The 22,703-nt window shown below is 42.2% G+C and overlaps 1 protein-coding gene and 1 pseudogene across 2 annotated transcripts in view; one reads left to right on the top strand and one right to left on the bottom strand.

Moving 5' to 3' along the window:
- LOC149972110 (uncharacterized) overlaps positions 1-22,703 on the bottom strand; it is a 395,887-nt gene that overhangs the window by 18,664 nt on the left and 354,520 nt on the right. The gene's annotated exons all lie outside the window — the stretch shown is intronic.
- LOC110505683 (nucleolar protein 10-like) lies at positions 8,701-21,757 on the top strand (annotated as a pseudogene). Its single transcript, XR_016492014.1, has 17 exons — positions 8,701-9,206; positions 9,562-9,608; positions 9,678-9,776; positions 9,897-9,974; positions 10,325-10,362; positions 10,459-10,595; positions 10,727-10,793; positions 10,931-10,986; positions 11,078-11,163; positions 11,250-11,328; positions 11,471-11,620; positions 12,317-12,383; positions 15,931-15,983; positions 17,558-17,701; positions 18,897-18,971; positions 19,087-19,181; positions 21,043-21,757. The product of XR_016492014.1 is annotated as a nucleolar protein 10-like (transcript).

Here is a 22,703-nt window from a genome sequence, read left to right as displayed (position 1 = left end):
ATCTGTGACCAACAGATGCATATCCGTATTTCCAGTCATGTGAAATCCATAGATTAGGGCCGAATGAATTTAATTAAATTGACTGATTTCTTCATAAGAACTGTAACTCTTTGAAATTGTTGCATGTTGCGTTTATATTTTTGTTCAGTATACATGTGCATGAGAGTAAAGACTAAATTAAGAATCCAAAACACATCCATCAAACCAACTAAACTCTGCATCACCATTACAATCCTGCAAACAATGAAGACAAAATCCCCAAAACAAGCCAAGATACCCAGCAAGGCCTTGAAGTAGGCTTTTGAGGGTGACTGGGAGACTTTATGATTAAATAAAATAAAATGTTATTTGTCACACGCGTCGAAAACAATAGGTGTAGACCTTACAGTGAAATGCTTACATACAGGCCCTTAACCAACAATGCAACAAAAGTATTATATAAATATAACAAGTAATTCAAGAGTGGTAGTAAAATAATAACGGGGCTATATACAGGGGATACCAGTACAGAGTCAATGTGCGGGGGCACCAGTGTCAAGTTAATTGAGGTAATATGTACATGTAGGTAGAGTTATTAAAGTGACCATGCATATAGTCTGGGTAGCCAGGGAGGCAATGCAAATTGTATGGATAGCCATTTGATTAGATGTTCAGGAGTCTTATGGCTTGGGGGTAGAAGCTGTTTAGAAGCCTTTTGGACCAAGACTTGGCACTCCGGCACCATTTGCCGTGCAGTAGCAGAGAGAACAGTCTATGACTAGGGTGGCTGACAATTTTGAACAATTTTTTGTCAAAGACAAAAAGATCTCCCCTCTGATGAGGGTAGATGTGGTGGGGAGATGAGGGGAGAACAGTGAGCATACTATTGCTAGTCTCTTAGCTGTAGAATGTCAGCTGTCAGAACTTTCTGAACTTTCAGAACTTTAAGTCAGAAACCCTTGACTTTTTCCACATTTTGTTACGTTACAGCCTTATTCTAAAATTGATTAAATTGTTTTTTCCCTCATCAATCTACACACAATACTACACAATAGAGCAAAAACAGGTTTTAAGAAATTTCTGCAAATAAAATAAAAAAATCTAATTATGAAATATCACATTTATATAAGTGTTCAGACGCTTTGCTCAGTACTCTGTTGAAGCACCTTTACAAGCAATTACAGACTTGAGTCTTCTTTGTTATAATGCTACAAGCTTGGCACACCCGTATTTGGGGAGTTTCTCCTATTCTTCTCTGCAGATAATGTCAATCTCTGTCAGGTTGGTTGGGGAGTGTCGCTGCACAGCTATTTTCAGGTCTCTCCAGAGATGTTCGATCGGGTTCAAGTCCGGGCTCTGGCTGGGCCACTCAATGACATTGAGAGATTTGTCCCGAAGCCACTCATGCATTGTCTTGGCTGTGAGCTTAGGGTCATTGTCCTGTTGGAAGGTGAAAATGTATCAATTGACCAATTTGACACATTTGGGCAAACTCCTGACAGACTTGATACAACATATTGTGTAGTAATGTAATTCTTCACTGGATTAGTCGGAAACGTTGCACACACCATTGCTGCCATCTGGTGGCCAAAATCAAATTCAAGCCAATGGAAAAGCAGGAAACAAAATGTCAGCATCCTCCTAGCATAAATTAATCATGAAAGAAGAACTTAAAGAGGTATTGAGTTAGTAGAGTAAATTACTACTAGCCTATAACATAGTGAGGAAACACACAAGCACAAAATACGCCAACATGACACTAAAAATGGCTTTTACCTCTCAGTTTGAGTGAGTGTCCAGTCTAGAGAGGTCATCTGACACACCCAGGAGGACGTCTAATGTACCAACCTGGGAGATTAGAAGTGGAAACGTTACAATTGTAACACTTTGTAACACATTTGTAACACATTGTAACATTCCACTTAGCCTCAAAACAAGGAGCAGGTTTCAGTTAGCTTTTTCCCACAATTGAAACGTAGGACAAACTAGTAGACCTTATCGATCAAGTTGAGTGAAATGGGTCTCATGGAAAACCTTCTGAAAGACTCTAAACCACCACTTGAAGAGTGAAATCTGAGCCCACCACTTCACCAGAGAAGGCAACTGAACACCTTTGTCCTGTAAATATATAATACTCTTGAGTCTGTCCACTGCTGACCTGAACACCATCAGCCATCGCAGATGTATTGCGTGGAATATTGACTGTGAGGTGGAAATACTTGTCCAACTGTGGTCTCGTTAAACTTTAATTTCTAGTGGATCGCAGTGTTGTCATTCATTATCATAGAGCTGCTGTGTTGTCAGATGTGAGTTGCTACTGTACATAGAAAATGCTAATGTTATGTCATGCTTGGGAGGTCAATGAAGGAGGTACACTCCAAGCCAAGTGACTTTGTTTGTCTATTTGAGCCTCTTGGTAGCTATGAGACACAAATCCTAACCTTCAATTCTGGGATGGAGAACTTGAAGCTGGTGGCAAGTTTGGTTTTGGCTACAGAGTGCTTGAGTTACTCCAGAGACTGTGAGCTGGTCCTGTCCAGAGGAACAGATATCAACCAGAAGTCTGTCATGACTTGTGCGCCCTGGTGCCACCTCTCTCTGCCTTCCATGTGGCGTCCCCTAATCTCCAAAAACATAGAAAATGAAATAGTAATTTATTATGTGGACCCCATTCCATATAAAATAGGCTATATAGGACAATGCAGCTTTATAACACAGCATAGAATACTGCAATTTATTAAGTAATTTAGATCATGTGGCTACTGGACATGGTTTTGTCATCATGGCCATTAATAAAATAATGAGGAACCATACACCTTAATCTAACAGGCTAGCTCAAGTGGATTTTACGTGAAAAGAAAAATCAGATTTCTTCCCTATATTGTTATCATTGGGTCCATTGCCGTAATGAAGAGCACTTGAATAGTTTGACAAAAATTAATAATTGACATGTCAATAAGTGGTCTACATCAGAAAATCAACACATTTGACATCTAAGGCTACTACTGCCCATCCCCTATTCCGAGCTACTGTACGCTCACAGTGATCAGACATTGGTGGCTTGGGAAGAGAGAATTTCACAGCTTCCCGCGCCGAACCTCTGGGCGAAGACAGGACAGCCTTCTGCTAAAATGAGCATTGTTACATCATTGAGAACGAACAGGTAAATGCGCAAACATTTACATACAGCCAGTGACTCATTGCTTATTCAGAGGCATCCTCTCAAGTTTCCCATATCTATGCACTGACTTATTTTAACAAACTGGTCTCAGAGCATTTCGTATTATTCTGTATGCAGTGGCGTGTATTTATGGCTGACAAGGGAATCCAGACTTTCCCCCAAAAATGACCAACAAAAATACATGGGAAGCCAGTTTGGATTTGGTTTCAGACTAACCACATCACAAGCGAAACGTCATTATTGACAGAAAAAAACTTGAATTGTTGCATCTCGTTGTGTTGTTATCCTCCAGTGGCTAGCTAGATAGATAAAATTATCCCTTTCCTAAATTAGCCATCGATGGAGATAGGGATTTGGACTTACCTAGCTTGAACATGCTTTAGGTTGTGTACCTGTTTGTTACGTGCAATATGTTTTGTGGACTTCACCAGACAGATGTTGATCTCCCGGTTTTATAATGAAACAAATGTGTGGTTGAATTTATTCTGCCACTCTGTCTTTTTATTGTCTCGGCCTTAGGCCTATATACAGTATGTTACAAATGAAAATTAATATTATATGTTACAAATATGCAAAAGGAGGCTAGGTGGCTAGTTAGCTAGCTGGCTAGCATTAGCTGTGCTAGAACATAGGGTTAGGGGTTAAGGCGGCTACACGGTTTATGTGCGTAGATCTACGTGTGTGCATGTTCGTAGGTGGACTTGGTTTTGGGGGGTAGCTGACTCTTTTCGTTGCGTTACATCATGATCGAAGTGGGATCGTAGTCAGGAGCAACTTCGGCTCCCAACTCATTGCAGGCCAGCTGCTGCTACCAAGGCCAGAGTGCTTGTCGGGGGACCCAACAATTCCCACTGATGGTAAACCTGATGCGACCATATCCATGTAAGATATACTAAATACATTTGATTACACATATGATGTGAAAATTATACCAATATAGACGCTGTAATTATATGCTTCACATAAAAGGGATCTGACATCCCAGTAAGAGAATAAGGGCTTACTGTATGTCCAAAACATAGGCTACACCAGCGTTTCCCAAACTTGGTCCTCAGGACCCTAAGGGGTACACGTTTTGGTTGTTGCCCTAAAACTTCACAGCTGATTCAAATGATCAAAGCTTGGTGATTAGTTGTTTATTTGAATCAGCTTTGTAGTGCTAGGGGAAAAACAACATGTGCACCCATTGGTGTCCGAGTTTGGGAAACCCGGGGCTACAGTTGTTTGCCTTCATGTTCCTGTTTTTTTACCTTTATTTAACTAGGCAAGTCAGTTAAGAACAAATTCTTATTTTACAATGACGGCCTACCCCGGCCAAACCCTCCCCTAACCTGGACGTCGCTGGGTCAATTGTGCACCGCCCATGGGACTCCCGATCACGGCCGCTTGTGATACAGCCCGGGATCAAACCAGGGTCTGTAGTGACGCCTCTAGCACTGAGATGCAGCGCCTTAGACCGCTGTGCAATTCAGGAGCCTGGAAACGCTTATTTTATTCAAAGGTTCTTCTGGCTTTGATGACTCCAACAAGATCTACAACTGCCACCACTCAATAGTCAGAAGAATTTCAGAGTACTGCTTTGGGATCCTTTCTGCAAGATGGAGGATCCTGGGATGAGCCCTTGAGGTTGCCCCAGAGAAAGCTGAGACCATTGTGAAGGCCTATGTGGCTCTCCACAATTACTTTTGCACTACAGACACTGACAACACAGTCATCAACACAATACATCCACCTCACGTTTTTTAAAAGCTTCACACCCACTGGGGACCTGCGTACTGGAGAGTGGAGACAGCTGGTACAGGGGGACATCAGCTTCCTGGACCCAAGAAACAGCTCAACAAACAGGGCAACCAGAGTTGCTATAGACAAGCGCAGCAACCTCAAGGACTACTTCCTCACACCAGTTGGTCAAGTGTCTTTCTAGGATGCTGTTATCACACGTGAGACCCTAGAGTAAATGTTTGGAAATTTGGCTTGGAAAATGTGCGCATGTACAGTTGAAGTCTGAAGTATACATACACTTACAGTTGAAGTCGGAAGTTTACATACACTTAGGTTGGAGTCAATAAAACTTGTTTTTCAACCACTCCACAAATTTATTGTTAACAAACTATAGTTTTGGCAAGTCGGTTGGGACATCTACTTTGTGCATGACACAAGTAATTATTATTTTTTTGTTTACAGACAGATTATTTCACTTATAATTCACTGTATTACAATTCCAGTGGGTCAGAAGTTTGCATACGCTAAGTTGACTGTGCCTTTAAACAGCTTGGAAAATTCCATAAAATGATGTCATGGTTTTAGAAGCTTCTGATAGGCTAATTGACATAATTTGAGTCAGTTGGAGGTGTACCTGTGGATGTATTTCAAGGCCTACCTTCAAACTAAGTGCCTCTTTGCTTGACATCATGGGAAAATCAAAAAAAATGTTTGACCTCCACAAGTCTGGTTCATCCTTGGGAGCAATTTCCGAACACGTGAAGGTACCACGTTCATCTGTACAAACAATAATATGCAAGTATAAACACCATGGGACCATGCAGCCGTCATACCCCTCAGGAAGGAGACACGTCTCTTATGTGTACTTTGGTGCGAAAAGTGCAACTCAATCACAGAACAACAGCAGAGGACTTTGTGAAGATGGAGGAAAAAGGTACAAAAGTTAAATGAGTCCTATATCGACATAACCTGAAAGGCTGCTCAGCAAGGAAGAAGCCACTGCTCCAAAACCGCCATTAAAAAGCCAGACTACGGATTTCAACTGCACATGGGGACAAAGATCTTACTTTTTGGAAAAATGTCCTCTGGTCTGATGAAACAAAAATAGAACTGTTTGGCCATAATGACCATCGTTATGTTTGGAGGAAAAAGGGGGAGCCTTGCAAGCCGAAGTAAGAACACCGTCCCAACCGTGAAGCACGAGAGTGGCAACATCATGTTGTGGGAGTGCTTTGCTGCAGGAGGGACTGGTGCACTTTACAAAATAGATGGCATCATGAGGTAGAAAAATTATGTGGATATATTGAAACAACATCTCAAGACATCAGTCAGGAAATTAAAGCTTGGCTGCAAATGGGTCTTCCAAATGGACAATGACCCCAACCATGCTTTCAAAGTTGTGGTAAAATGTCTAAAGGACAACAAACTCAAGATATTGGAGTGTCCATCACAAAGCCCTGACCTCAATCCTATAGAAAATTTGTGAGCAGAACTGAAAAAGTGTGTGCGAGCAAGGAGGCCTACAAACCTGACTCAGTTACACCAGCTCTGTTCAGGAGGAATGGGCCAAAATTCACCCAATTTATTGTGGGGAGCTTGTGGAAGGCTACCCAAAATGTTTGACCCAAGTTAAACAATTTAAAAGCAATGCTACCAAATACTAATTGGGTGTATGTAAACTTCTGACCCACTGGGAATGTGATGAAGGAAATAAAAGCTGAAATAAATAATTCTTTCTACAATTATTCTGACATTTCACATTCTTAAAATAAAGTGGTGATCCTAACTGACATAAAACAGGGATTTTTTTACTAGGATTAAATGTCAGGTATTGTGAAAAACTGAGTTTAAATGTATTTGGCTAAGGTGTATGTAAACTTCCGACTTCAATTGTATGTTATCTTCCTCTGGTTGATGACTGTTTATATATCATGTTGTGAGCTACACACTTAGATAAAGTGACTGTCATCATGGTAGTCTTTATTGTGATTTGTAAATTGTGAAGAAAGAAAACAGCAAAATCTTGCTGTTTTAGTTTGTAATATTCTTTGGAGGCTAGACCCTCATGGTATTACCTAACCTTGTGTTGTGTAGTGGACTTTCAATGAGGACTTTCCTGCTATGGTACATCGGTGAGAATGGCTGTCCAGCTGTAGACAACCCTTAACACATTCACCTAATCAACATACTGTACTGTAACACAAGGTTGTACATGGTCATGATCGTGGAGATGATTGTGGACTACAGGAAAAGGAGGGCCGAACACGCCCCCATTCACATCGAGAGGGCTGTAGTGGAGCGGGTCGAGATCACATCACCAACAAACTCTCATGGTCCAAACACACCAAGAAAGTCGTGAAGAAGGCACGACAACGCCTTTTCCCCCTCAGGAGACTGAAAAGATTTGGCATTAGTCCCCAGATCCTCAATAAGTTCTACAGATGCACCATCGAGAGCATCCTGACTGGTTGCCTCACCGCCTGGTATGGCAACTGCTCGGCATCTGACCGTAAGGAACTACAGAGGGTAGAGCGTACAGCCCAGTACATCACTGGGGCCAAGCTTCCTGCCATCCAGGACCTATATACTAGGCGGTGTCACAGGAAGGACCCAAAAATTGCCTATGACTCCAGTCACCCAAGTCATAGGCTGTTCTCACTGCTACCGCACAGCAAGCGGTACCGGAGCACCAAGTCTAGATCCAAAAGACTCCAACTTCTTCGGGATCGGTGTCCCTTCCACGGGACGGTTGAGCTAACGTGGGCTAATGCGAGTAGCATGAGGTTGTAAGTAACAAGAACATTTCCCAGGACATAGACATATCTGATATTGGCAGAAAGCTTAAATTCTTGTTAATCTAACTGCACTGTCAAATTTACAGTAGCTATTACAGTGAATTAATACCATGCTGTTGTTTGAGGAGAGTGCACAATTTTGAACATGAAAAGTTATTAATAAACAAATCAGGCACATTTGGGCAGTCTTGATATAACATTTTGAACAGAAATGCAATGGTTCATTGGATCAGTCTAAAACTTTGCACATACACTGCTGCCATCTAGTGGCCAAAACCTAATAATACATTATGGCCTTTCTGTTACATTTCAAAGATGGTACAAACAAATTACAAAATAACGGTTGTTTTTTTCTTTGTATTATCTTTTACCAGATCTTTTGTGTTATATTCTCCTACATTCCTTTCACATTTCCACAAACTTCAAAGTGTTTCCTTTCAAATGGTACCAAGAATATGCATTTCCTTGCTTCTGGGCCTGGGTTACAGGCAGTTAGATTTGGGTATGTCATTTTAGGCAAGTTTTAAAACAAAGGGGCGGATCCTTAAGATCCTTCGTAACAGCTTCTACCCCAAACCATAAGACTGCTTAACAATTAATCAAATGGCCACCCGGACTATTTGCATTGACCCAACCCCCTTTGTTTTTACACTGCTGCTTCTCGCTGTTTACTATCTATGCATTGTCACTTTACCCCTACCTACATGTACAAACTACCTCGACTACCCCCACGCATTGACTCAGTTCCGGTACCCACAATAGCCTCATTATTGTTATTTTACTGTTGCGCTTTTATTTTTTAAATATTTTTCTTAGCACTGTATTATTGGTTCTCAACTAGCCTACCTGGTTAAATAAAGGTGAAATAAAGGTGAAATAAAAAATAAAATAAAAAAGTAACCATCTGTCTTATGTAACCATACCAAACATAACATTTCATACTAATTTAAGTGTCCAGGATGTACATTTACTATGTTACGTCTTGTCTATGAGACCAGGCTGCTTGTAAGTGAACGTGTGAGTGACCATTACATTACAGTACAGTACAGTTGAATTATTTCGCTGGTTCGAACCCCCGAGCCGACTAGATGAAAAGTCTGTTGTTGTGCCCTTGATCAAGGAAGTTAACCCTAATTGTTCCTGTAAGTTTGTCTGCTAAATGACTAGAATGTAAAATGATTATCAGGAGGATTGTATTACCATGCTTAAGTGTGTTCGTTTGCTCTATCAATATTCTTAATTTGATATAACATCCAAAAACAAAACCTACAGACTTTCTTTACAGAAATCAATGGGAACACCATCTGTTGTTTTGTGTCGTGGCGTCTACGTTTCCACACTGACCTAAAAGTACAGACCAACGCGTCCTGTTGTTTGTAGTAACGTGGGGCATATATATTTACTAATATTCAGAATTTACTAATATTGTACATTGGTGTTATGAGTGGAAAGTGTCTTTGACAGCCTCGACAATGCAGATATCCAGTGTGAAGATGTATAACTTAAGCCACGGAAAGTATCTTCCAGAGGTAAGACACGGTTGCATGAATAGCTAATGTTAGCTAGCTACTTTTCTTGTTAGTTTAGCAAGCTAACTTACAATAAAAAAAAGTAATCCAGTTAGCTACTGCTAATATTATTTGATCACCAATTGATAACCAATTAAATTGCGTAGCTAAATCCTTTTTTCATTAGTTATTGCGCTCTTTAAGCAAAGGCATGCTAAGCAACTAGCCAGTCAGGCAGCTGGTTAACGCTGCATCCATGTCATCAAGCATAGAGGTTTATATATTGCTGTAAAATTGTATTTGAGGTCACAAAGTATGCAGTAACTTCTAATAACCACAGTATGCGATAGCACACGTCTCAATATTTGTTTCCCAGTGCCTCTCAGATCGGGAAGAAATTGGCATTGCAAAATAAAGATGTTGGTGAGTATTCCTTTACTAACTGGCCAGACTATTATTTTACGCCTCACCTCCCTAACTGCTTTTTCTCAGACATCCAACGCAAGATCAAGCTCATCAGGGACTTTGAAATGCCCACAGTGTGCACCTCTATCAAAGTGTCAAGGGATGGGCAGTTCATTCTAGCAGCAGGTGAGCATTTGGGTTGCTGTCATGTTCTGATTAAATTTGGCATACATCACTAGAGTAGACAGTATTATAAGTAATTACTCTTATGTATGGATTTGTCAACTTCTTTTAACATCCTTTCAGGCACATACAAACCCAGAATCCGATGCTATGACGCGTATCAGTTGTCCTTGAAGTTTGAGCGCTGTCTGGATTCAGATGGTAAGTGATAGACCCACTAGTTGCATTTTTTAAAACTATTTTGCTTCTATGGTCTTCTGGAACTCCGATGTGCTATGGGAATCGCTGCAAGTATCCGTCCCTCCTTTTGTTGTGAAGTGAGTGGCTGGTCCATAAGAAGAGGATCCAGCTATCTCAGTGATGGTGTCTCACATTTTAATATTTAACTAGGGTGCAGTCAGGCACACATTCTCAGTAAACACACACCCAACAATTGCCACGCTGTGATGGACACCAATAAATACAGCTTTTGCATTGTGCAAAAGTCTTTGCCGGTAGATGTCATTTTTTTCTTGTAGCTAGTTCTCAAAGTGTTTTTTTTTCCTTCGCAGTTGTGGCCTTTGATATGCTGTCCAACGACTACTCGAAGGTAAGACAGATTTCCTTGGTTGTTTCCTGCAGTGGGGGTTACCTAAACATGTATTTTTTCAATAAATAAATGTGACCTGATATTGTGTGTGTGTAGCTGGTGTTTCTCCACTGTAACTTGTACGTGGAGTTCCACTCGCAGCATGGACACTACTACAGACGCGTATTCCCAAGTTTGGTAGGGACTTTGCTTACCACTACCCCTCCTGCGACCTGTACTTTGTTTGGGGCAAGGTAAGTGTTAAAAGCCAAAATAAGCTGGATCATTCACTGTCTTGATATCCTATGTGTCATTAGACTTGGCTTCAAGTTGGAGTTGTTACTGTTGACACTACAGTAAGACAGACCTTTTTCTTCTCTCTCAGCTCAAGAGATATTCAGACTCAATCTTGAGCGAGGCAGGCTCCTCAACTCCCTTCACACAGATGCTGTGTAAGTATACATGTACAATACTTTATTTGTGAATGCAGCTGTACATTAAAATACAATACTGTAAACAGTCATTACAAGACTCGTCAGTATGCATGTAGTGTGATCATGTCTCGTTTTGCCCTTTTTATGACTGACAGGGAGCACAATGTGTGTGACATCAACCCTGTCCAAGTGTGCCTCAGGAACAGCGGAGGTGGGTGGAGCCTATGTGCCGCAAAGAGTGAATGGATTGAACATTTTGAGTGTGTGTGTCTAACTGTGTTCCTTGTGTTGTCGGTGGTTAGGGGAAAGTGGAATGCTGGGACCCTCGTGTACGAAGTCGGGTGGGGATGCTAGACTGTGCCCTGAGCAGTGTCACAGAGGGAACAAAGTAAGTACACCACTAGAACATGAACAGTTAGATGAATCTAGAAAAACACCATTGTTCTAATCCATGATGTGAATGTGTTTCTTTAGAGTGGAGGGCTTGCCGTCGGTCAGTGCACTCAAGTTTAACGACTCTCTCACCATGGCTGTGGGAACCAGCACTGGTCAGGTATGAACTTTTACAATGAAGGTGTCGTAATAGCTGGGATATTGCGGAAAACTCTGGAATAGATGTTGAATTTGACTTATTGCCTAACTATAGTCCTCCCCACAAGTTTCCCTATTGAAGATCGGTCTGCCTGGTACTGTAGGTCCTCCTCTACGACCTGCGTGCCAGTCACCCCCTGCTGGTAAAAGACCATTACTACGGCCTTCCTATCAAGTCTGTCAACTTTCAGGACCACCTAGACCTGGTTCTGACCGCAGACTCCAAGATCATCAAGATCTGGAACAAAGACCAGGTAAATGTTTGTGAATGTTGAAAAAAATATGTGATTGTTTTTTTAAACTAGACATTTGGTACCATTTTGACAGATTGGACATTTGATAAACTAAGTGTTTTTATTGCTTGGATGTTCCAAAAACAGCAAAGATGATTTTTGCTGGTTTAGAAAATATTGCCAACTGTGCTATTCCAAACTCACTTTGAATTAAAGGTGCAATATGCAGAAATCGCTCAGGCATTTCCTAGTTGCTAAAATTCTAATGGTTGCCTTATTTCAGTTTGTGACAAAACAAGAAATGTATAGTGTAGGGAATCATTGTACAGTCTAAACTGCTATGAAATATATTTTCCATTACCAAAAATATTTTATTTTCTGATGTTTGAAACTGGTGTACAAAACCGAAACTAAAAGACACAAAAATACACTTAAAATGGCACACATAAAACAGATATATCGCTTCTTAGACTTTCTTAGAAGGATCTATAACTCACATTTCTATGTGAACTTGGTCAGGTTGCCCAAAAAGTGTTATATTCCAGCTTTAAGTATTTACAATAAATGTTGTGGTAAAATTGGGGAAATAGCTTTTTTTTTTCATAGAAAAAATGTGTTTGTCATTGGACACCCAGTTAATTAGTGGTCTGTACTTCATCAACTATCACAGTGGAATAATTGATATTCTAACCATACCTCTGGTCTGTTTCACCCTAGGGGAAAGTGTTCTCCTCCATTGAGCCCCAGACTAACATCAATGATGTGTGCATCTACCCTGATTCTGGTGAGATCACCAGATACACTAAACATTGCTTCTGTACAAAGTTTATCTCTGACGGTTGGTCAACAGACACTTGTTATTTTCTTGGGTAGTCATTTACCAGTATGCTCAACTACCACTAGATGGTGCCCATTGACCTCAACAAGTCCTTAACACTCCTGCAGGGTCGGCAACAGAAACGGCCCACAAGTGATTTTGTTTTATGTCACAAAAAACTGTAAAATCACCATGAATTCTGAAATAAATTGGAAATCTGTTTCCAGGTGTGTGTGTGTCCCCAAAAAATACATGTGATTGTATCTCAATGTGATCAAGTTTTGAAATGATTGTATTTGAAAAGAACAATCCCTTTTTGGGCTTAGTTATGGTCAATTTGCAGTGTACTAATTATTTTCCGTACCCCCAACCATTCTCTCCAACAAAAATCGTCCTACGGCTGAATTTAGTTGCTTACCCCTGTGCTACTGTAATGAGGGCTTGGACTGTGCTTTTTAAGTAAGACTGCCACACTGTCCACTGACAGCTTCTCTACCAGCAATTATGTCTAATTACATCAATCTTTACTGAGCACTTGAGTTAAACTGTTTAAGACGCTCAATCAAGTTCATGTTTTATTGTCACAAGTATAGTGAAAGGCTTAACTTGCATGCTCTACCCAGCAGTGAATAATCAATATCAAAATAGTATAACTAATAAAATATGTGTGTGTGTGTGTATATATAATAAAGAAAACACATAACATTTGATGGGAAACTATATACAGGGTCAGTGACCATAACAAATGTGGAAGGATACTGGAGTATTTGAGGTAGAGATGTACATATAGGCGGGTATTAGGAGAAAGTGACTGGTAGCAGGATAAATAGTCAACAGTATGGCAGCAGCATAAGTGGTGGGTGTGTGTGAGAGTGTAGGTGTGATATACATGTAAATAGGGCTGGAAAGTGACTGGTAGCATGAATATATAAATATTGATGGTATATATTACCACTTGTGCGTACAAAACATTAGGAACATCTGCTCTTTCCATGACATAGACTGACTAGGTGAATCCAGGTAAAGTTTGATCCTTTATTCAGCCCCAATTCAATTGATCAATCCTGCTTCAGTTCTTTTTGGCATGTACATTCTCTCCATGCGTGACTTCATCACAGAGATCACACCTCATCTCTTTGGTATTTCTGTTAGACACGCATGCCATTTAAGTTTTGTCTACGCCCGTGCCTCTTTCCCAACCATCCCATGATGAGCACGCATTGTCTCCGATTCAGGTGCTCCTGGCATGCGATGTTAGTGGGAAATTGCCAAATATTTATTTTGTTAACCCCACCCTCTTGCTCTAAACAATCTCTGAAGTTCCAGTGTTATTCATTTGTGGAGGAGTGTGTAGGGGGTGTGGAAGTGTGTCAATGGGATGTTAGAACTATTCATTAATTGGGAAAGGGAACAAACAGGAATGGAGGATGTTCCACTAATTAGTCCCCCAGTCACACAAAACGTGAGATGTGTTGTTGGCGCGGCTACCAAAAGTAAACTTGAAGCGTCCGGAGTGCTCTGCCAGCTACTACTCTACTTGAGGCACCTAAAGCTTCCCATGTGTTCTCTCACTCATAACTGGCCATGAAGGAGAGGAAAGGAGGCCATTTTAGACTATTGGCATTTAGGCCATCTCCTCCCACTATACTGTCCTACCTACCTACCTCCCTCTTCTTTCCAGTAACCCTCCCTCCCCCAGGGCTATGCACATGTACAGACATCTGTTTGATTCACTATTCAGTGTGTGACTGATACTGAGTGTACAAAACATTAGGAACTCCTGCTCTTTTCATGACTGACCAGGTGAAAGCTATGACTCTTTGATGTGACTTGTTAAATCCACTTCAATCAGTGTAGATGAAGAGGAGGAGACAGGTTAAAGAAGGATTTTTACGCCTTGTGACAATTGAGAGATGGATTGTGTATGTGTGGCATTGAGGGTGAATGAGCAAGACAAAAGATTTAAGTGCCTTTGAATGGGGTATGGTAGTAGGTGCCCGGCGCACCGGTTTGAGTGTGTCAAGAAATCCAACGCTGCTGAGTTTTTCACGCTCAACATTTTCCCATGTGTATCAAGAATGGTCCACAACCCAAAGGACATCCAGCCGACTTGGCACAATTGTGGGAAGCTTGGAGTCAACATGGGCCAGCATCCCTGTGGAACGCTTTCGTCACCTTGTAGAGTCCATGCCCCAAAGAATGTAGGCTGTTCTGGTGGCAAAAGGGGGGTGCAACTCAATATTAGAAAGCTGTTCCTAATATCTTGTACACTCAGTAATAGTAACCAGTAGTAGGATAAATAGATACTAATGGCAATCAGTAAACAGCAGCGTAATGGTAGTAATCAATAATAGTTTTAGCAGCAGTGTTGGCCTTCGGGTTGAGGGCGGTGCAGCTGCCATACCAGACGGTGATATGACCAATCAGGATGCTCTCGATGCAGCAGCTGTGAAGGTTCCTCAAGATCTGAGGGGCCATGCCAAATTGTTTCAGCCTCCTGAGGGACTGTGCTGGTGTGAGAGGACCATGATAAGTCAGCGATGTGGATACAGAAGATCTTGAAGCTCTTGACTGGCTCCACTGCGGCCTTGTAGATGGGGGTGTGTACCCGCCCTTGTTTCATGAAGTCCACAATAAGCTCCTTGGTCTTGCTGATGTTGAGAGAAGGATGAAGTTGATGTGTGCCATGGCCAGCCTTTCAAAGCACTTAATGATTACATATGTGAGTGCTACATAGTGGTAGTCATTGTGGCAGGAAGTCTTAGAGATCTTGAGGACAGGAATGATGGAAGTCTGCTTGAAACATGTTGGGATTACAGACGGGAACAATGAGAGGTTGAAAATGTCCTTGAAGACACCTGCCAGATGGTCTGCGCATGCCCTGAGTACACACCCTGGAATACCGTCTGGCCTTGCAAGTGTTGGCCCTTTTAAAAACATGAGACATGAGAGAGAGAGCTCAGTCAGTCCTCTGGGTTGGCGGGGGCCCTCACGCAGGGCTCTTGAATTTGTTAAAGCATATCTTACATTTATTTTTCACATACTAGAGTTAGTTTATTACTTTGCTAAGAATGGAGCTGTACAAAAAGGCCCATTGTCTGCTTTATACATTCAGGATATAATCACCTGTAATTTCACATCTTTAGCAAATCCCCAGAACCATTTATATGAATGATTTGTGGTCTGGTGAAGATATGAGCAAGCTAGGCTTTTGTCAGTAATGGTAACATACATTTTAAAACCCAGCAAGACTTTTTGGTTCTTTTGCTGTTGTCAACTTGTCCCTGTCTAGTCTACTGCCTGCAAATGTACTACTGTCATCCTATGCTTATGTGGGCTTTGCTTTCTGCGTGTACATGCAGTTAGGGTTTTTAACTGGAGTCGAACAAAACCAGCAGACGCATTTGTACAGTTCCACTTTCTTAGTTTATTACTTTGCTAACTTCAGTATCTGAAAATGATCTGTCTATATCGTTGGCTTATCTCACGCTTTTTTCTTCTTTTAACGTCACAGGTATGCTCTTTACTGCCAATGAAGACCCCAAGATGAATACGCTCTCCGTCCCTGTGAGTTGAACAATCCTCACACTCCCTCAGGCTAGTTTTGCATATCTCAGTGTGCCGCCGGTTAGGTTTGAAAGTCAGATCTTCCCATGAGATAGATTTACTCCAGGGTGGGAATTGAAACCAAACAGACCAAGGCAGTATAGAGAAGGCACGAAAGGACGATCTCTATTTGAGGGCTTTAGTGTTTGAGACATTCATTTGTTTAGTTTGGTTTGGCTGGTTTTCATGGTCCACAAAAAAAGCTACACCAAGGGTGCTATTCGTAGAAAGCTGCCCACCTGGTTTCACCTAGAAAGTGCCCTTGTTGGGTTGTGAATGTTCTTCAGCAGCAGGTCGTCTTGTGCTTACCCCTATACCAGCTTTTCAGTTCTTCTAGGAAAAGTGTGTGTACACTGTAAAGTAGTCTCTGTTTAGGAAGATGTGTGTGTACTGTAAAGTAGTCTCTGTTTAGTAAGATTGTGTGTACTCTAAAGTAGTCTGCTTTGAAAGATGTCGACCCTGTCACATGATTCGTTTCTAAGTACTGTCCCATTCATCAACCACTGATTAGATCACTGTGATGTTGAGCTACAGAACAACAAGGTCTTAACTAGCGTGTGTTTGGGCCTAAAGAGAGCTAATACTGAACTTAGGAAATATTGTGTTTATCTGTTAACAGCAAACGCGTTATATTTTTTGCTATTGGTGTTTTAGAATACTTCAGCGGCCGATATTAAACATTCACATAGCAGTGCTGAAACTGCCCTGAATAAATAGCTACATTTTTCACTCTGGTAACCTCAAATATCACACAAAGTTGTGTGCTATGAACATCAATGGTAACCAACACAGTTGTCAACTTGTTTGGTTTATGATTCCGGTTCCTGAGAGTTTATTTCTCCCTAGGTTTTTAACTCGAGTGGTGTGCAAAGGCCTTCAACGCATGCCTCTCTAGCTGCCTATAGAACAGTAGGGAAACGTTTGGAAGTTAACATTAGCCATTGGCTCGTCAGTGATTACACTGAGGGAAAGGGGGGGATACCTAGTCAGTTGTACAACTGAATGGATTCAACTGAAATGTGTCTTCCGCATTTAACCCAACCCCTCTGAATCAGAGGTGTGGGGGGCTGCCATAACCGGCATCCACTTCTTCAGCGCCCGGGGAACAGTGTGTTAACTGCCTTGCTCAGGGGCAGAACGACAGATTTTTACCTTGTCAGCTCAGGGATTCAATCCAGCAAAGTGGACATTCTGTAGACTTTGAGCTCTGATTTTATTGACAAACAGAAGTCAGTTCAGATTGAACTCAGTAGCATTCAATTATCTTAAGTAAAGGGGTGATTCCAATCTGGTAACGCAGGCAATTCTTGTTGATTCATCCTCAGAGCCCTTAGAGGATTGGATAGGTGCAAGAAACTACACCTACCCATAGGAACGTTGCCAACACCTACCTCCCTTACCAGCCCTCAAGAACAGTAGATATGTATTGAATTAGAGTTCTTCAAATGTTCCATGAATCTTCATTCCTTGTCCCTCCTTCACTTCATCCCTTATTCTTGTCTCTCCTTCCTCCCCTACATGTTGTCCCTGTGTAGGCACTGGGGCCTGCTCCTCGCTGGTGCTCTTTTCTGGACAACCTGACAGAGGAGCTGAAGGAGAGCCCTGAGAGTACCATCTACGATGATTACAAGTTTGTCACCCGCAAGGACCTGGAGAACCTGGGTGAGAGGGAGGTGGAGGTAGAGCTATTGGCATATTACCTATTATCTATTTCTTCCTCTCAAATCTACAGAAATACAAGTGCCTATTACGTAGAGGTTTGGGGCTAGGAACCTTCCAGGGCTGTGTACACTACACTTTTCATTCAGTGGAGGCCATGTTGTATTTGTATTTAGGCAGGTTGGGGCAACACTGCTAGGTCAGGGGTGTACACATTTTTGCAACAAAAAAAGTTTATTTTGTTAAAATTAAGGTAGGTCACCCCCACTGTTCCGTTTGCTTCTGTTTAAGAAATGTTTTGCAACAGAATCGGCGTAATGAATACACTCCAGGCTTACCCGTCCCGCCTAAAAGAGAAACACTGGCAGAATGGAGAGAGAAATGAAGAGATGGGATAGGGAAAGATGAAGGGGCGAAGAACAGAGGGGGTTGAAAAAACAGAGGAATGCTTGGGTCAGCACTAAAGAGATCAAATGACATGGAGGAGAAAGGCGGTTATTGGGGAGGGAAGGAGAGATAGGGGTGGAGGAGAGGGACTAGGGGGGAGGGGAGTTCAGTTCACTGCAGCTGTGAAATGTGTTCTTGTTATGTAACAGACCTGCTGCGGGGCAGATAGAGTAAGATTTCTGGGGAAAGAGGGTTTCTATCTGGTTACCACACACACAAACACACACAGTCCTTGTGTACCACAACTACCACACATTCCTGAACTAAAGTGATCTTACAGGGACCAAAAAGCCTCATGCCAGTCACTAACAAGTTAATTCAGTGCTGAAGGAATGATGTCTGGAGACTGATGTTACACAACTTTATCTAAACTCTCTCAAAAGGTTTCTTGCCAAATATCTATGTTAGCAGAAAGGAGCAGAAACCAGCCTTGATGTCACACAGCCTCAAGGCAAAAAACTGTAGAAAACAGTTGTCTACAGTCATGTCATTTTCTTCCAGCACATTCAAACAGGCTGCTTCACAGTTAATTACTAATTACTACTACTATTACTATGTCCTTGGCATGTCAGCCAGTTTGAAAGAGTACAAATATTTTAATGAATTTCACTTGAAATGTAGCCTGCCCCAGGAGGTGGAATACAGAGCTATATATAAAATGAATAAATCATCAATCATTTTACAAATGTATAATGTAGCTGTTTAGGAAATATGTATGTTTAATGTACATACAATTTGTAATGTTACCTGCCCTGTGTTCAACTATAGGTCTGTCTCACCTCGTGGGATCTACTGCGGGCCTACATGCACCGCTTCTTCATGGACATCAGACTGTACCATAAGGTAGGGGGGTGTGTGTGTGTTTGTCTTCCTATTTGTGTGTGTATAACTGCATATTCTTAGTTGATTGCCGATGTTAGAGTTGCGTGTCTAAATACGTTTTGTGTGACTTGTCCAGGTGAAGACCATAGCCAATCCATTTGCCTACGATGAGTATCGCAAGGACAAGATTAGCCAAAAGATAGGAGTCCAGGATGCAGAGTACAAATCAAGGTGGGATATCCTACTCTGTGACTGTTAAAAATATAATACATTCAGACAGACAAGGATGTAAAAAGGGCTTTCTAAAATACATGACATCACCAAAAGTATATGGACACCCCTTGGATTTATCTATTTCAACCACACCCGTTGCTGATAGTTGTGTAAAATTGAGCTCACAGCAATGCAATCTCCATAGACAAACATTGGCAATAGAATGGCCCGTACTGAAGAGCTCAGTGACTTTCAACGTAGCACCGTCATAGGATGCCCCTTTCCAACAAATCAGTTTGTCAAATTTCTGCCCTGCTAGAGCTACCCCAGTCAACTGTAAGTGCTGTTATTGTGAAGTGTAAACGTCTAGGAACAACGGCTCAGCCGCGAAGTGGTAGGCCACACAAGCTCACAGATCGAGACCGCCAAGTGCTGAAGCGCGTCTAAATCGTCTGTCCTCGGTTGCAACACTCACTACAGAGTTCCAAACTGCCTCTGGAAGCAACGTCAGCACAAGAACTGTTCGCTGGGAGCTTCATGAAATGCATTTCTATGACCAAGCAGCTGCACACAAGCCTAAGATCACCAATGCGCAGTGCCAAGCGTCGGTTGGAGTAAAGCTCGCCGCCATTGGACTATGGAGTAGTGGAAACGCGTTCTTTGGAGTGATGAATCACGCTTTGGGGCAACAATTTGGGAGGGCCCTTTCCTGTTTCTTGACTGGTCTGCACAGATCCCTGACCTCAACACCGTCAAACACCTTTGGGATGAATTGGAACGCTGACTGCAAGCCAGGCCTAATTGCTCAACCTCACTAATGCTCTTGTGGCTGAATGGAACCATGTACCCGCAGCAATGTTCCAGAAGAGTGGAGGCTGTTACAGTGCATTCGGAAACTATTCATACGCTTGGCACACCTATATTTGGGGCCTTTCTTCCATTCTCCTCTGCAGATCCTCTCAAGCGCTGTCAGGTTTGATGGCGAGCGTCGCTGAACAGCTATTTTCAGGTCTCTCCAAAGATGTTCGATCTGGTTCAAGTCCAGGCTCTGGCTGGGACACTCAAACTCTCAGAGACTTGTCCTGAAGCCACTCCTGAGTTTTCTTGGCTGTGTGCTTAGGGTCGTTGTCCTGTTGGAAGGTGAACCTTCACCCCAGTCTGAGAACCTGCAACAGAGTGCTCAGGACTTCATCAAGGGTCTCTCTGTACCTTCTGTACCTCTGTATCTTTCCCTCTATCCTGACTAGTTTCCCAGTCGCTGCCACTGAAAAAATCCCCACAACATGATGTTGCCACCACCATGCTTCACGTAGGGACGGTGCCAGGTTTCCTCTCGATGTGACGCTTGGCATTCAGGCCAAAGAGTTCTTGGTTTCATCAGGCCAGAGAATCTTGTTTCTCATGGTCTGAGACTCCAAGCAGGCTGTCATGTGCCTTTTTCTGAGGAGTGGCTTCCGTCTGGCCACTCTACCGTAAAGGCCTGATTGGTGGAGTGCTGCAGAGATGAATATCCTTCTGGAAGGTTCTCTCATCTCCACAGAGGAAATCTAGATCTCTGTCAGAGTGACCATCGTGTTCATTATGGAGTGTTGTGTGTAGATTGATGAGGGGGAAAAAACAATTGAATCCATTTTAGAATAAGGCTGTAATGTAACAATATGTGGAAAAAGTCAGTGTCAGAATATTTTCTGAATGATCTGTATAGCAGCAAAGGGGGGACCAACTCCATAATAATGGCCATGATTTTGGAATGAGATGTTCACATACACATTTTCATGTAGTGTACGTTTTATTGATTAATTGAAGGACATGGTGATACAGACAATGTTATTTAAGAAGTGTCTATAGCTAATATATTGTGTGTTGTATGAATGTTCAGTTTTGCTGAGACCGAAGGTGAACAAAGAGCTGGCTCTCAAACTGATGGAGGAGGGAGAGAATGAGGAGGAACTGTCTGCCAGGAAGAAGGGCAAGGTAGGAGCAAATACACCTGCACACACACTTGGGTTTCACATGCTACTGGTCTAGGGCGGACCCCATTTAGTTGACTGGTCGATTGTTTGGTCGATAGGCTGTTGGTCGACCAATATTTTTCTTTGTCGAGCAGTTACAAATATGTGTATATTTTGTTTTTGGCACACAAGACACCTGTCTGATTCACTCCTGTCTCAGTGGACTAATTAATTGTGGAGGCTACGGGGATGGAACACCAGTAGTATCACCATTTACTGTTAATTCACAATTTCTAATCTACAATGTTTGCTAGGTTATGGTTATTTCATTCAATATATTTATTATTATTACAGTCTTTTACTGTTCTTATTGTCGGAGCGAACACGTTGTTTGCGGACTGCACAACCTTGGCGACACTTGTGAGGAACAAGTTTTGGTTTATTTCGTTCAATTTAGGAGTTGTCGTCTTTTTTTATATATATACATCTGTCAATGTTGAGTAAGGACGTCCACCTGATTATACATAGAAGTAGGCCTAGGCTACCTGGCCTGCATGCAAATGCAGGCATTTAAATATGCCCATTTGGGGATCTGATAGTATTTCTGATTGTCTTAACTCACTAGCACTGTGGCGCTTCTCAAAAGTAATATTTTCTACACTTCAAACAGCAAGTTAACTAAGTCCATTGAGAATGACAATAGTTCCTCAACATAGCCTATTTAAAAAATCTTTACAGCTCTCTTTCAATAACCACTCGGCGTGAAAGGGGGAAAAAATGTCATGCTCTGATTCGGTGTAAACGCAATATGATAAGCCTACCTGATTCCTTATTATCCCTTGCGGAATAGCCTACAGCTGTGTCTGTCTGGAGCTCACTGGTGCGGGAAACTGAGTGCCCAAAATATTTTATACAAAGTTCTGATGACGATAAGAGCTGGGTGGACGAGGTCAGGGAGCAGCGGCGCCTCATATATGAGGAGTAAAGGGACCGCAACACAACCCTGCTGGACCAGGACTCCACCCAGAACCAGGCTCAGGGCAGGAAACAGGGTCAGAAGCCCCGATTCTTCCAGATTAAGGTTGGTGAGGAGTTCCGCAGCTTCGGGGACGTGGCCCGCAAGCAGAAGTTGCAGAAGTGAGTAGAGTTTCATTTTTCTTTTATCCAGTGAGCTTCTTGCGACGCTCTAGTCTCGGAACAAACTCTGAACCATAACATTTTGAATAGATGCCACGGAACGTCACAGCACACAATCCAAAGCACGCATGGAGTAGTACTACAAATGCCAAGCATTTTCACATTGTTACTGTCAATCAGCACAAATAACCAACCCTCACATGGCCTTGGTATATAGAGTAGTCAGTTATTTTTTTTGCCCTTACAATGATTAGCAGGGAAACACGTGACTGTGTCTTAAGGTGTCGACTGTGCTGTATTCTCTGCAGCAGACAGAGACGTATGGCCTGCCTTGGTCACAGCCTGAGAGAGGCTGTCACATCCATCACTGTATTGACAGGTGGACACATGCAGCAGGAAAGATGAGGACACGGGTCAAATATAGGAAGGGAAGGGTGTCCCAAGGGTTTCC

Source organism: Oncorhynchus mykiss, chromosome 25, assembly GCF_057628025.1.
Source record: "Oncorhynchus mykiss isolate SJ-2025 chromosome 25, ASM5762802v1, whole genome shotgun sequence".
Lineage (NCBI taxonomy): Eukaryota > Metazoa > Chordata > Actinopteri > Salmoniformes > Salmonidae > Oncorhynchus > Oncorhynchus mykiss.
Note: the sequence above shows the minus strand (reverse complement) of the source record. Positions and strands in the feature narration are given on the sequence as shown.